The sequence below is a fragment of the Hemiscyllium ocellatum genome, chromosome 45, assembly GCF_020745735.1.
Source record: "Hemiscyllium ocellatum isolate sHemOce1 chromosome 45, sHemOce1.pat.X.cur, whole genome shotgun sequence".
Classification (NCBI taxonomy): Eukaryota; Metazoa; Chordata; class Chondrichthyes; order Orectolobiformes; family Hemiscylliidae; genus Hemiscyllium; species Hemiscyllium ocellatum.
This window is the reverse complement of record NC_083445.1, coordinates 6,575,095-6,591,277: the sequence shown is the minus strand read 5'-3', so window position 1 is coordinate 6,591,277 and position 16,183 is coordinate 6,575,095.

Below are 16,183 nucleotides of genomic sequence, written 5' to 3'. Positions count from 1 at the left end.
AGAGTTAGAAAAGTGTTCAAATATTTAAAAGGAAACAGTTTTCATTGAACTCCATGCCGATCAGATAGCCTGAATTAATCTAGTCCCGTTTGCCAGCACTTGGCCCATATCCTTCCGAACCCTTACTATTCATAAACTCATCTAAATGCCTTTTAAATGTTGCAATTGTACCAGCCTCCACCACTTCCTCTGGCAGCTTGGATGAGTTTTGCAGAAAGGTCTGTTTGCATTGCTGTACATCTCTATAACTTTATGAGAACATTAGACTTTAGAGTTGTGTGGGCCATTCAGCCCATCGAGACTGCTCAGCCATTCAATGAGAGCACGGCTGATCTGATAATCCTCAACCTCACATTTCTGCTTTCTCCCGTAACCCCGATTCCCCTTCCTGATTAAAAAGCTCTCTCTCTCTCAGTCTCTAATGACCCGGTCTTGAGAGCTCTCCCGACCCCCATACGATAAAGAATTCCACACATTCACCACCCTCTGAAGGTAGAAATTCCTCCTCATCTCTGTTGTAAATGAGATAATGAGCTGTGCTCCTGGACTCTCCCACAAGGGGAAACATTTGCTCCGCACGACCCTACGTCCCCCCCAAGAATCTTGCATGAATTAATGAGGTCACCTCTCATTCTCTTAAACTCTGATGAGTACAGGCCCCAATCTACTCAACGTCTCCTACAAGACAGTCCCTCTATCCCCTGGATCAGCCGAGTCAACCTTCTCTGGACTGCGTCCAATGGCAACATGACCTTCCAACCCTTATACTCAATGGACTGACCAATAAGGGTAAGTGTACCAAACACCTGCTTCACCAACCTGTCTACCTGAGACTCTAATTTCAAGGAGCTATGAACCTGTCCTACAAGGTCTCTTTGTTCATCAACACTCTCCAGGACCTTACCATTAAGGGTATAAGTCCTATCCTGATTTGCCTTTCCAAAATGCAGCAACTCACATTTATCTAATTTTCTTTTATTGATTCATGGGATGTGTGCATCACTGGCTGCCCCAATATTTATTGCCCAGCCCTAGTTGCCCAGAGGGCAGTTCAGAGTCAACCACATTGCTGTGGGTCTGGTGTCAGACCGGGTAAGGATGGCAGTTTCCTTCCCGAAAGTGAACCAGATGGATTTTTCCAGTTGGCGATGGTTTCATGTTCATCATTAGACTCTGAACCCCAGATATATTTCTTAAATTGAATTCAAATTCCACCATCTGCATGAGGGTATTTGAACCTGGGTCCCCAGGACATTACCAGAGTTTCTAGATTACTAGTAAAAAATGAGGTCTGCAGATGCTGGAGATCACAGCTGAAAATGTGTTGCTGGTCAAAGCACAGCAGGCCAGGCAGCATCTCAGGAATAGAGAATTCAACGTTTCGAGCATAAGCCCTTCATCAGGAATGAGAGAGAGTAGCCAAGCAGGCTAAGATAAAAGGTAGGGAGGAGGGACTTGGGGGAGGGGCGATGGAGGTGGGATAGGTGGAAGGAGGTCACTAGTCTAGCGACAGTGCCACATGTCCACCGCCAACACAAATTAAACTCCCTCTGCCACTCCTCTGCCTACCAGCCCATCTGATCACTCAAAGAAACTCTAATGACTGGGGTTTGCAATGTGTGTGCGTTTTCACACATGTATGAACACACACATGCACATATACACACAGACACACATGCACATACATGCTCACACATGCACACAGACATGTACTAACATGCATACATACACACACATACAGGTACATATGCACACATGCACATATACACACATGTACACACACACGCACACATGCAGCCTCACGCATATGTACACACACTTACATGCACACTCTTACAGATACATACGCACGCATGCACATGTGCATACATGCACACACACATGCACCCTCACACACACAGATACATATGTACACATGCACACCTACACACATGCACACACACATACAGATACATATGTACACATGCACACATACAGACTTGCACACACACATACAGATACATATGTACACATGCACACATACAGACATGCACACGCGCGCACACACACACACTTCATGAAAAGACAACAATAAAACAGATTTCTTTGCAGAGATCGCTTTTCTCCAGAAAAAAAAACACTCCAGCCAATGGCTTATTCTTGAAGGCAAAAGAATAAAATGCTGAGTGCTGCGGAATCTTTCACTCAGACTTCTGGCTGTATGATCGAATCACTAATTAGGCATAGTTATCTTCAAAGTCTTCTGACACAGTTTGCTCAGGAAATGCAATCTGAAAATGTCTTTCAATCACTCCTTTTAAAAAAAACCAAGTGGTTTCACCCTGAACTGCTGCAGCATGTCCGCTTTTCCCAAACTGGAGAGATCAGCTGGGCAGCTTGTTCATGGCGTGCTGTCCTCCAACACGGCTGGTTCTTGGCAGGCTTTGTTCACCCAACTTGACGGGAGGGGTTAGAGGGCAGTGGTAGAAAGATGGTTCTCAGATTAGAGGCTTGTGACCAGCGGTGTGCCTCAACGATCGGTGCTGGGTCTACCGTTGTTTGTCATTTATATAAACGATTTGGATAAGAATGTAGGAGGCATGATTAGTAAGTTGGTGGATGACACCACAATTAGCGAATGGCGTATAGTGAAGAAGGTTATCAAAAAGTGCAACGGAATCTTGATCAACTGGGTCAGTGGGCCGAGGAATGGCTGATGGAGTTTAAGTTAGAGAAGTGCAAAGTGCTGCATTTTGGTACGGCACAGTAAGATAGGATTACACAATTAATGGTCGGGCCCTGGGGAGTGTTGTCAAACACAGAGACCTCATGGTACATGTATGTAGTGCCTCGAAAGTGGCGCTGCAGGCAGACAGGTTAGTGAATCAGGCGTTTAGCACACACTTGCTTTCATTGATCAGAACATTGAGTACATGAGTTGGGATATCATGTTATGGCTGTACAAGATATCGGTAAGGACACATTTGGAGTACTGCATACCACTCTAGTAACTCCACTGAGGGAAGGATGTTATTATATTGGAAAAGGTGCAAAAAAAAAAGATTGACGAGGATGCTACCAGATTAACTTGGGAAACTTGGTTGGCATGGATGAGTGGGCCAAAGGGTCTGTGCTGTATGACTCTACAACTCAAATGGCTATTAGAAGGGTTTCCATCAACTTACTTGATACAACAAGAGCCTGTCCAATGACTGGGCTACCCTCACCGCATCTGTATCTTTTAATTTCTGATGTGTGAAAGCATCTTAAGATTTGTTTATAGAAAGAAATCAAAACAAGCAACATATAAATGGCACAGATGGGCACGGCCAGCTCTGTTACATTCAAATCTTTTGTGAAGGAAGGAAAATATAAACTCTCATAAATGGGTTTGCACTGACCATTAAAGTGCTTTCTTGGCAATGTATGGAGCTGAAAGCAGACTCTGTTACATTATACCCCTGCCTCATTTTCCACACACATTAAATTATAGGGTAGGTTAAACAGCAATGTCTAATCGCAGTGATTATCATTGGCACTTGATGTCTCTGTGATTCACTCTTATACAATTACAACTAACCAGATAGATGACTCATCTGAACACAAGAATGACAGCAAAACGCCAAGTTTGGCAAGATGTCAGTTCCCCAATGGGTGGGGAGATGGGGACAGGAACCCTCAGAGTTTGAGATCACAATGTGGGGCAGAAGTGGTATTGAAGGTAAATCAGCTCCTCAATATCCGATGCTTCATTTTCCTGTTACCTGAGGTGAAGACTGACCATACACTGCACAGGAGGATAAAGTTCACTCATGTTGTTCTGGAAGGAAGGTAACTTTAAATCGCAGAGCTTGCTGCAATGGCCTGGTATAATCTTTACCCACTACCTCTTTCTTCAGAAAGAAATAAATCTTATCAGAAAAAGAAACTACTGAAAGAAAGCACAGTTTGCAATGTTCTGGAGGGAATGACAATCACATGCTTCACCTCTACCATTCCTCCTCTCCACAATGGACATGGCTTTAGATGTGGAACATATAACACAGAACAGTACAGCACAGTACAGGCCCTTCGGCCCTTGATGTTGTGCCAACCTTTTGTCCTACTCTAAGTTCAAACTAAGAACTTCATTTTATTATCATCCATGTGCCTATCCAAGAGTTGCTTAAATGTCCCTAATGTATCTGACTCTACTACCACTGCTGGCAGTGCATTCCATACAGCGACCTATGGTCAGCATCTATTCCTTGGATGCTGCCTAACCTGCTGTGCTTTAACCAGCAACACATTTTCAATCATTTCAATGTTCACCTACTTCCTTAGCCTTTCAGACCTGACCAGACCTGACTGGCGTCACCACTCCTGTCTCACACCTGCAGGGACCCACTCAGTGAGCATGCTCCATTCGCCTGCCCGTCAATGTGGCCAGATTATCACACCCCGTGCTGAGTGAGCACGTCCTTTTTCACATGAGGAAAATGGATAGAGTAAGTAGACGAGGTCTTTCCCCAAATTAGGGAAATCTAAAACTAGAGGGCATAGTCCTACAGTGAGAGGGGAAAGATTTAAAAGGAACCTAGGGGGCAACTTTTTCACACAGATGGTGTTGCGTGTATGGACTGAGCTACAAGAGGAAGTGGTGGAGGCTGGTACAATTACAGCATTTAAAAGGCATCTAGATGGGTTTAGAGGGATATGGACCAAATGCTGGCAAATGGGACTAGATTAATTTAGGATATCTTATCAGCATGGATGAGTTGGACTAAAGGGGCTGTTTTTGTGCTGGATAACTTTATGACTCTATGACTCTATGTGTAGCAGTGTGGAGTTTGCACATGCTTCCCATGTCTGTGTGCTCCGGTTTCCTCCTACAGTCCAAAGACGGTGGATTGGCCATACTAACTTGTCCATAGTGGCCAGGGATGTATAGGCTAGGCGGGTTAGCCATGGGAAATGTAGGGATAGCGTGGAGGAGGGGGTGTTGTCTGGTCTGCATGGGATGCTCTTTAGAGGGTCGATGCAGACTCGATGGGCCAAATGGCCTCTACCTGCACTGTTAGGTTTCCATGGTCAGCATCATTTAACCGTTCACTTAACCTTTTGGACCCAAGTAGTTCCTTGTTTATCAGCCCTTTCACAGTTAGTCCCCACTCAGAGTCAGCCCACCCTCCGTCACCAAACACCAGGGTGTTCTGCCAATAAGTGAGTGCCCCACCCTATCCCTTCCTTTCTTATTATAATCTGACATGACTTTGATTGATACAATCAATAGGCTGTGGTTATGAAGAACTCTGTTATTCTAAATTTGTTATGATAAAAAAAATGGGTAAGAGCCAATTTATTCATTAACATATCGGGCCAGGTTTCTACCTGCCTTGCTAAACAGTGTTTGGATTTGGCACATGTCCGCACTGAACTGTCATTGATTCTAATCGCATTTTGGTTTGAGAAGTGTCAACCATTGGGCATACTCATGCTTTTGTTGTTCTTTCTTGAGATGTGGGTGTCACTGGTTGAGCTGGTTTTTTGTTGCCTAATCTGTATTGCCATGGAGTCATGCAGTACGGCCACAAACCAGCCAGTCCACACCGACCATGTCCTGAAACTAAACTAGTCCCTCCTGCATATTCCTGGCCCATGTCCCTCCAAACGTTCATGTACGTATCTAGATGTCTTTTAAATATTGCAACTGCAGACACATCCAACCCCTTCCTCTGGAAGCTCACTCCACTCCTGAACCACACTCTCTGCACAAAAAAAACCTGTCCCTCATGTCTTTTTTAAATCCCTCTCCTCTCACCTTTAAAAATATGTCCCCAGGTCTTGAAATCCCCCCTTCTAGGGAAAGGACACCTGATATTCAATTTATCTGTACCCCTCATGATTTTATAAATCTCTATAAGGTCAGCCCTCAGTCTTCTACACTTCAGTGAAAAAGTCCCAGCCTATTCAGCCTCTTCTGATAACTCAAGCTCTCCATTCCCGGCAACGTCCTGGTAAATCTTTTCTGAGCCCTCTCCAGCTTGAAATTATCTTTCCTAAAACAGGGCAGACAGAACTGGACATAATACTCCAGAAGAGGCCACACCAACATCCCGTACAACCTCAATGCCTACACTCAAAGGAGTGAGCAATGAAGGCACTCAGAGTGCCTCAAATGCCTTCTTAACCATGCTAAGCAAATGCGATGGAAATTTCAAAGATGTGCAGAGTCACAGAGTACAGCACGGAAACAGACCGTTCAGTCCAACTTGTCCATACCAATCAGATATCCTAAGTTAATCTGGTCCCATTTGCCAGCACTTGGCCCATATCCCTCCAAACCCTTCCTATTCAAGTACCTTATCCAGGTGTCATTTACACCTGAACGCTAAGGTCTCTCTGATCTACAACACTAGCCAAGGCCTTACTTTTAATTGTGTAAGTCCTGTCTTTGTTTTACCAAAATGCAATACCTCGCATTAATCCAGCTAAATCCCATCTGCCACTCTTCAGCCCATTGACCCAATAGTTCTTGAGAGGGTGACAGTGAGCTGCTTTCTTGAACTACTGCAGTCTATTTGGAGCAGGTATTCCCACAGAACTGCAGGAGAAGGAGCCCCATGGCAAGTCCAAGTCAGCATGATGGACAGGAATTTACAGCTGGTGTCTGCTACTGTACTAATAAGATAAACAACCACTTATCACAGGACAGTGCTTCAATGTGGTGTGTTCAGTGTGGTGAATCTGTGGGATTTGTTGCTACAGAGGGCTGTGGAGACCAGGTCATTGAGTATATGTAAAACAGAGATAAGACCATAAGACCGTAAGACATAGGAGTGGAAGTGAGGCCATTCGGCCCATCGAGTCCACTCCGCTATTCAATCATGGCTGATGGGCATTTCAACTCCACTTACCCGCATCCTCTCCGTAGCCCTTAATTCCTCGAGACAACAAGAATCTTCAATTTCTGCCTTGAAGACATTTAGCGTCCCGGCCTCCACTGCACTCTGCGGCAATGAATTCCACAGGCCCGCTACTCTCTGGCTGAAGAAATGTCCCCGTATTTCTGTTCTGAATTGAACCCCCTCTAAATCTAAAGCTGTGTCCATGGGTCCTAGTCTCCTCGCCTAACGGAAACAATTTCCTAGCGTCCACCCTTTCCAAGCAATGTATTATCTTGTAAGTTTCTATTAAATCTCCCCTTAATCTTCTAAACTGCAATGAATACAATCCCAGGGTCCTCAGCCGTTCCTCGCATGTTAGACCTACCATTCCAGGGATCATTCTGTAGATAGATAGGTTCTTGAGTGGGATGAAAGTGGGAGAACGTGGTCGAAAAACCTATCAGCCATGATTGAATGGTGGAGCAGACTCAATGGGCCGAAAGGCCTAATTTCTGCCCCTATGCCTTATGGATCTTATGGTTCATACCCAAAGGAAATGAGGAGAAAATTAGGCTGAAGCTGTGATTCAGAAAGCATGCATTCAGGGAGATTGAGAAGGTGTAGAGAGCTAAAGGAATAGTTTTGGAAAAGAGTTGAAGGTTATTTATTTCTTTATCCCTTCATGAGATATGGTATCACTGCTGAGTCCAGGACTTGTTGCCTATCCCTAATTGCCCTGGAACGGTATGGACTCCTCAGCTATTTCAGAGAGCTATTGACGTGGGTCTAGAATCATGTGTCGGCCAGATCAGGCAAGGCTGGTGGATTGCCCTCACTAAGGAAGGACAGTTGACCAGATGGATTGCTACAAGAATCAGTTTGAACTTTCACGAGGCAAGCTTTCAATTTCAGATGTTTTCCTCATCAAACTTCAGTGTGTTAGTTGTGGGAAATGTAGAGTAATAGGGTAGGGGAATGGGTCTGTGTGGAACACTTTTTGTAGGGTCAGTGTGGATTTGATGGGCCAAATGGCCTGTTTCCATACTGTAGGGATTCTATATTCTTCAATTCTATGTTCTTCAACCTGTTGTTATGGACTAGGCCAGACCACTCAAAACATTCTTAAAGCAGGCAGAGACCATACTTTGCTATTTGTAAGTATACAGTGAAAATTACCTGGAGTGAGGTAGCTAGGTTGACTATTAGATGTTAAAACAGACAAAAATTTACTCATAAAACTGCACACTGTAACACAAAGAACAGAATAAAGCACCCCTTTGGAGCTCAGTCTATCCAAACTAGACTTAACTACGCTGTTCCGAATATACACAACTGTCCCAATAAGCAACTCCCCTTAAAAACCAGGACAAGTGGGACACGTATACAGGTTGAAGCTTGAAGAGCAGAAAGAGCTAGAGTGTGTTTCTGCACAGCTCACTGTTGAACTCCTACCTAGTTCTGGATTGAACTGCTCAGCTAGAGAGCTGACCCCTTTTCATTATACAGGTCACTTCTAAAACATGACCACTTTGGCCTGAAGTCTCATCTGTTTACATATAACCAAAAGACCTCCCAAAATCCTTTTATTCTCTGTACCAGACCAGACTTATTAGAGCCCCGGCCCATTTATGACACCTCTGATAAAAATCAAGGATAGACTATCCTTGAGCCTAGGAACATCTGGTCAGCATGGATGAGTTGGACTGAGGGGCCTGTTTCTGTGCTGGACATCGCTATGACTCTAAAATCAACTGATCAAAAGAAAAATGAGAGCAGTGGTCAATAGATATCGTTGGATGAAGGTTTTTTGTGAATTTTCCTGGGGTCAGTATTAGGAAAATGAAAAACAACCCCTGCCCACTGTGAGTGGGGTGAAGCTAGTCAAGGAAACCACATTGACATGATGAATGCTCTGGTCTGACTGTACCACACATAATTGTGGGAAGAGGGTTCCATTGAAAGGGAGGGGTGTGGTGGGAGTTACAGCTAGACCATAATCAGCTCACACCCCACCCCCAGCTGACATGCAGATGGGTGGGCAAGTGACCCACACACAGAGACCTTCCCAATGAGGAGATTGAGCCAACGTCACATCTGATAGATCCCACAGCACCACCATGAAGGAGAGCGCCTGGAATATTCTTGCTGGCCAAAATTTCCATCCGTCAGCCAACATGGCCAGCACAGATCATGTGGCTCTCTGTGGGACCTTGCTGTGCACAATGTGGCTGCTGGGTGTTGACAGCAGTGCGTGCACTTCAACGAGAGGGTGTTGCAAATTGTGTTGGGACCTTCTGCCTGCATGCGGAAATTGGAAGTTGTGTCTCCCTCCATGCCCCGGGAACGTTTTCCACTGAATCACCGCAGCTTGATGCAGTGATCCAGCTCGATACTACTCTGGGATAGGGAAGGAGGTTTGAACGACCCTGAAGGGCTTTTCTTCTCTGGGCTTCAGTCAAACCATTTGGATCCAAACTTTTGCAAGATAATCCAGTGATAGATTTCTCAACAACATTACCAGCCGTGAGAAAGACGTTCGCTCCAAAAAAAACTGCTGTGTTAACGAATACAAGTGCAGTGTTTTGCTGGTTGCTTGTAAACATTTCAAACACTTCTGGTAGGTAGCTTTTTGGCTCAGGACGTGATTGGCATTTGGCAAGACTTGATTTGCTGTTTATCAGGTAACACCCTGAAGCAGAATTAGCTACTTCCCAACCAACAATGGACAAACCCCTTCAATCCCGCCAAACCCTCCCCTGACCTTCAATTCTAAGGCTTTGCTTCTGGGTTAGCGGATACCCTTCAATCCCAATCTTTTTGCCCCTCTGGGGGGGGGGAGATCTCATTTGACCATGTTTGAGCGACAGGGAGGGGCTGAGCAGGCTGGGACTGTTTTCCCTGGAGCATTGGAGGCTGAGGGGATGACCTTATAGAGGTTTATAAAATCATGAGGGGCGTGAAAGGGTAAATAGACAATGTCTTTTCCTCCGGGGTGGGGGAGTCCAGAACTAGAAGGGCATAGGTTTAAGTTGAGAGGGGAAAGATATAAAAAGGACCTAAGGGGTACCTTTTTCATGCAGAGGGTAGTATGTGTATGGAATGAGCTGCCTGAGGAAGTGGTGGAGGCTGGTACAGTTACAACATTTAAAAGGCATCTGGATGGGTATATGAATAGGAAGGGTTTGGACAGATATGGGCCAAATGCTGGCAAATGGGACTGATTTATTTAGGGTATATGGACGAGTTGGACGGAAGGGTCTATTTCTGTGCTGTACGTCTCTATGTCTTTCTGACTATATGAGATGCTAGATTAGGGTTGTTAACCTAAAAAATGTTAAAATTGAGGGGTTATAGATACAGGACAGATGTCAGAGGTAGGTTCTTTACTCAGAGGGTGGTAAGGGCTCTATCTGCTCCAGCAGTAGACTCGCCAACTTTAAGGATATTTAAATGGTCATTGAGTAAACATATGGATAATAAGGAATAGTGTAGGATTGATGGGTTTCAGATTGGTTTCACAATTCGGCACAATATCAAGGGCAGAAGGGCCTGTACTGCGCTCTAATGTTCTATGTTCTATGTTCTAACCTGATCCAATTAGGGAGCCCCCGTTGACAGATACGAACAGAAGGTTTGATCACACAGCATTGCCCTTTGATGTGAAGGGCACTGCTTGTCACAGGCCACTCGGGTGTTTCCTTTCTTCTGGTGGGGGAAATTAAATAAAGATTTGTGCACTTTGTGTCTCTCACTGTGTCTCACACCTGCACACACACACCGTGGGTGCTGGGGAAAAAATAAGCACTTACCGCAGTTAGGCGGTAGTGCAGGGGTTAAATATAAAAAAAACAACAACAAAAAATACAGAAGGTTCAGCGACTCTCCTTATTTTACGGGCTGGCTCTGAGCTGGCCAGTCAGAGCCCATGTACTGTAATGCACATGTAAATAAAGGGTAACTTGGTGACAGGATATTAGCCGCTGTGTAGTTATTTCCCATTCCCACCTTGGGCTGGGTCCAGTTGAGGGTTCCCTGGTCCTGATTTCTGCCAGGGGATACGGCAACGTGACACATGAAGAGACAAGACAAGGAGGGGATGCAGCTCTTACAGTTGTGGTGCCACATTTATTGCCCATCCCTAATTGCCCAGAAGGCAGTTAAGAGTCAATCATGTTGCTGTGGGTGGGGAGTCACATGTAGGCTAGACCAGGTAAGGATGGCAGTGTCCTTCCCAAAAGAACATTCGCAAATCATTTCCTGGTCATTAGTAATCTCTTAATTTCAGATTATTCCTCACCTCCACCGATAATTTTAATTTAAATCTCAAGGTCTGAATTTGAACCTCGGTCCCCAGAACATTACTTGAGTTTCTGGATTAATAATCTCGCAATAACACTACTAAACCTCCCCTGTGTAGGGGCAAATTGGCTCAGGGACAACTGGGCAATGCAGATGTGTGGGCTTGCTGATGGAGGGTTCTTACCCTCTATGAACAGTACACCTTAGCCCAGGAAGGTCAGAACAGTGAAAGGCCATTCATCCCATCAAGTCTGCTGCACCAGGCAAGTAGATCATAACTTCAACACCACTTTCCCACACAATCGACATACCCCTCTAGAAATCTGTCAATCTTTATTTGATGGTTTGTTTTAACATTCAATTTTTCACATAAGATTTAATTGGATATACAGGACAGAGACAGGCTATTGCAGCCGAACTCGTCCATCCCATCTTTCCTCACTTAGATCTACCATCTTTCTCTATCTCCTTCAACCCTGGTCTTTTTTTCCTGAAATCCTCTGACCCTCATGAGCTTACCTTGCTTTCCCTTAAATCTATTGAAACCTGCACAGGTGAATAGAGTGGTCAAGAAGGCATAAGGTACGCTTGCCTTCATTGGATGGAGTATTGATTATCGGAGCTGGCAGATCATGTTAAAATTGTACAAGACTTTGGTTCAGCCGCATTTGGAATACTGTGTACAGTTCTGATGGCCACATTACCAAAGGATGTGGACGCTTTGGAGAGGGTGCGGAGAAGGTTTATGAGGATGTTGCCTGGTTTGGAAGATGCTAGCTATGAAGAGAGGTTGACTAGGTTAGGATTGTTTTCATTAGAAAAAAGGAGATTGAGGGGGGGATCTGATTGAGGTCTACAATATCATGAAGGGTATAGACTGTGTGGATAGAGACAAGGTTTTTCCCAGGGTGAAGGATTCAATATTGAGAGGTCATGCATTCAAGGTGAGAGGAGAAATGTTTAAGGGGGTGTATACAAGGCAAGTACTTCACACAGGGTGGTAGGCGCCTGGAACACATTGCCAACAAAGGTAGTCGAGGCAGGCCCAGTAGATTCATTTACGGTGTGTTGTAAATGAGTAGGTGGGGAGCAGAGGGATACAGATCCTTAGGATTTGGGCGTTAGGTTTAGACAGTGGATTTAGATCAGCACAGGCTTGGAGGGGACGAAGGGCCTGTTCCTGGGCTGTACATTTTCTTAGTTCTTTTTCTTTTTTGAAACTATTCACCTCAACCCTTCGGAGTGGGAGTGGATTTCACTCCTCACCACCCTCCGAATGAAGACGTTTCTCCCAAATTCTGGACCAGAATTCCTGGTGACCACCTTGTGTTGAAGATCTCTCTTTGTCTGCATCCCCACAAATGAAGATATTCTCTCTCTCTCTCTCTCTCTCTCTCTCTCTATCCACCGTGTCAATACCTTACATTATTTCAAAGACCTCTAACAGGTCACTCCATCAGCCTTCGATTTACAAGCAGAAAGAAGACCCAGATAGTGAACCACTTCCACAAAAAGTTAAAAATCACACAACACTGGGTTATAGTCCAACAGGTTCATTTGGAAGTACCAGCTTTCGGAGCCATGCTCCTTCATCAGGTAGCTAGTGGGGCAGGATCACAGGACACAGAATTTATAGAAAAAGATTCAAGTGTCGTACAACTGAGGCAATGTATTGAACAAACCTAGATTGCTGCTCAGTCTTTAATCACTTAGAATGGGGCTGCAGGTTTCGATTAATTAATATGTAAATCTCAGAACTTCTTTGAATTCACATTCCTGAGATAATTTAAGGTTTTATAAAAGAAAAGGTGACATTCCCACTCAGACAATGCATTCCAAGTATAAGGTTAGACGCTGTCTGTATTCCAACCTTGAGTCAGACAGGTTCTATTTCCTAAGTAGGAATTTATAAAATGTCATGTGGACTGACTGCCTGCAGATTGTGTGCTTTTTGAACAAAATGGAATGTTTCTGCAAACACAAATCTGTAAATGCAAATTTATCCCACAGACTTGTACGTGTGTGTTGTGTGTGTGTGAGGGAGTGAGAGAGAGAGAGAGAGAGAGAGAGTGTGTGTGTGTGTGTGTGTGTGTGTGTGTGTGTGTATGAGGGAGGGAGGGAGAGAGAGAGTGTGTATATGTGTGTGTGTGTGAGACAGAGGGAGGCAGAGAGAGAGAGTGTGTGTGCATGACTGTGACAAACTATATGCCTGTGAGAGGGTGGGCGTGTGAGTGTGTGAGTGTGGGTGTGGGTGTGTGTGGGTGTGTGTCTGAGAAAGAGCATGAGTATGAGAGAGGGCATGCGTGAGTGTGTGAATACAAAATCCAAAAGCTAGTGCTTCCAAATAAACCTAGTGGACTATGACCTGGTGTTGTGTGAGTTTTAACTTTGTCCACCCCAGCCCAACACTGGCTCCTCCACATCATGGCTTCCAAATAAGTCATAGTCATTGAGTCATCCAGCATGGAAACAGACCCTTTGGTCCAGACAGCCCATGCTGACCCTAATCCCAAACTAAACTAGTCTCAACTGCCTCCTCCTGGCCCATACCCCTCCAGACCTTTCCTATTCATGTACTTATCCAAATGTCTTTTAAACATTGTAATTGTACCCACTCCCACCACTTCCTCAGAAAGTTCATTCCATACACAAAACGTTCTCTGTGCAAAAGAATTGCCCCTCACGTTTTCCGTATCAGTTAGGGAACATCACCGTAAGTATTCTGTGCACCCTCTCCAATGCCTTTATATCTGTTCAATAATACTGTAACCAGGAATGCATTCAGCATTCAGGGTGTGATCTTCAACAGCAGTTGGCCATTGCTTTACAATTCTTGCTCTCTCGATATAATGGGCACTTCTTCATCCCCTACCTTACCCTACCTCACCTTCAACAGCACAAATACCACCACATTCGAGTTGCTTCCAGTTCTAAAGAAGGGTCACTGGATTCGAAACTCGGTTTCTCTACCCCACAGAGGCTGCCAGATCTGCTGAGTTTCTCCAGCGCTCTCTGCTTTCAAATGCAGAGCAGCTTGGAATGCACTTTTCTTGTTCCATGGTGGTTCAGCTCTCCGTTCTGGTGAAGGAGAAAGAACAACTTGGAGGAAGAGTGCAAGACAGACGCTCCCCCTTCAGCAGCGGCAAGGGGAACAGAATAACCTGAAATACCAGATTGCAGAGCGGGCTGGGACATTGCAAAAGGAGTGAACACAGCTGTGGGTCCGAGGAGTCTTATGCATGAGCTGCTGTAAAGTTTCTGTGAAAACAAACACCCGTTCTCTCTCAGCTCTCTGCTTTTGGCCACCCAGGAAGTTGGGCGTGCTCTGAGTAGGGATGGAGGAGTGGTGAAGGATACAAGGGGAGAGGGAGCTAGTTTGGACAGGCAAATAGAGTCTGCAAACCCCTGTGCAGTTTAACTGCCCAGGAACAGGGGTTCAAGTAAGTTAGATGAGGTGGGCTTGAGTTCAGAGAGGAGGAGAGTGGGGGCAGTGTTGATGGGTTTGTTATGATGGCTTGTGAGTCTTGCTCAGTTCACCTTGAGCCTGTTGTCTTTCAGTGACCCTCAGCCTGAGTCAAGTGTCCAAGTGACAGCAGGAAGCTGCGCTGGTCATAAGATTAAAAATCCCACAACACCAAGTTACAGTCCAACAGGTTTGTTTGGAAGCATTAGCTATCGGAGCACTGCTTCTTCATCAGGTGCAACCAAATAAGCCTGTTGGACTATAACCTGGTGTTGTGTGATTTTTAACTTTATGCGTCCCATTCCAACACCGGCACCTCCACATCATGACTGTTCATAAGAGTCGCAGACACTTTACAACACAGAAGAAAGGCTACTCAGCCCATCATGTCTGTGCTGGTATTCTAACCTTATTTCCCAGCATTTGGCCTGCAGACTTGTTTGTGATGTAGTTTTAGGTTCTCAGCTGAATACATAGAATCCCAACTGCATCCCATTCAAGTCCACACCAACACTCCAAAGAGCATTCTACCCTGTAATCCCCATGGCCAATCCACCCTAAGCTGCACATCTTTGGACTGGGAGGAAACCCACGCAGACAAGGGGAGAATGTGCAAACTCCACACAGACAGTCGCCCGAGGGTGGAATCGAACCCAGGTCCCTGGTGCTGTGAGGCAGCAGTGCTAACCACTGAGCCACCGTGCCGTACTGAACACCTCGAGCATTTGAACCTCCACCACCCCTTTAAGCGTACGGTGGAGGTGATGGCCTTGCGGCATTATCGCTGGACTGTTAATCCAGAGACCCAGGTAAGTGGAGACCTGGGTTCAAACTCTGTTGCATCAGATGGTAGAATTTGCGTCCAATTAAAAATATGGAATTAAGAATCTAATGAATCTGTTGTCAGTTGTCGGAAAAACCCATCTGTTTCACTAATGTCCTTCAGGGAAGGAAACTGCTATCCTTACCAGTCTGTGACTCCAGACCCACAGCAATGCAGTCACTTTATAACTTTAGTTGTCTCTGGGCAAATTAGTGTTGAGCAATTGATGGTCAGCGATACTTACAGCCCATGAATGAATAAAGTAAGTTCTGGATAGCTCCTCTCAACCTCCAGATTTTTACCTGAACAGTATAACCCGTGATCTTTGACTCTTCCACTAAGAGAAATGCTGTCTCCCTATCTAGCCTATCCACATCCCTCAGAAGTCCCAATTGTACGTCCCAATTCGGTTCTACCCCCACTCCCCAGCTTTCCCTGCTTTGCAGACAGCAAAGCCAATGGCCTCTCTCTATGGCTGAATCCCTCCAGGCCGGGTAACATTCTGGCGAATCTCCTCTGCACCCTTGCTGGTGCAGTCCACCTCGTCCTCTAGGGGCTCATAATGCTGAGGTTACCATTAGAAACGAACGCCCCGTTTAATTCCATTTGGAAACCACATCCACAGCACTCCATCTGGGACACCCCTCCCCAGATTATCGAGGGCAGAACATTACCACGCTGTAATGTTCCATCTGGAGTTACAGCTCCCCTTCCCCAGTTCAGGAGGGAGAGAGTGTGCTTCTCATTTCTGAA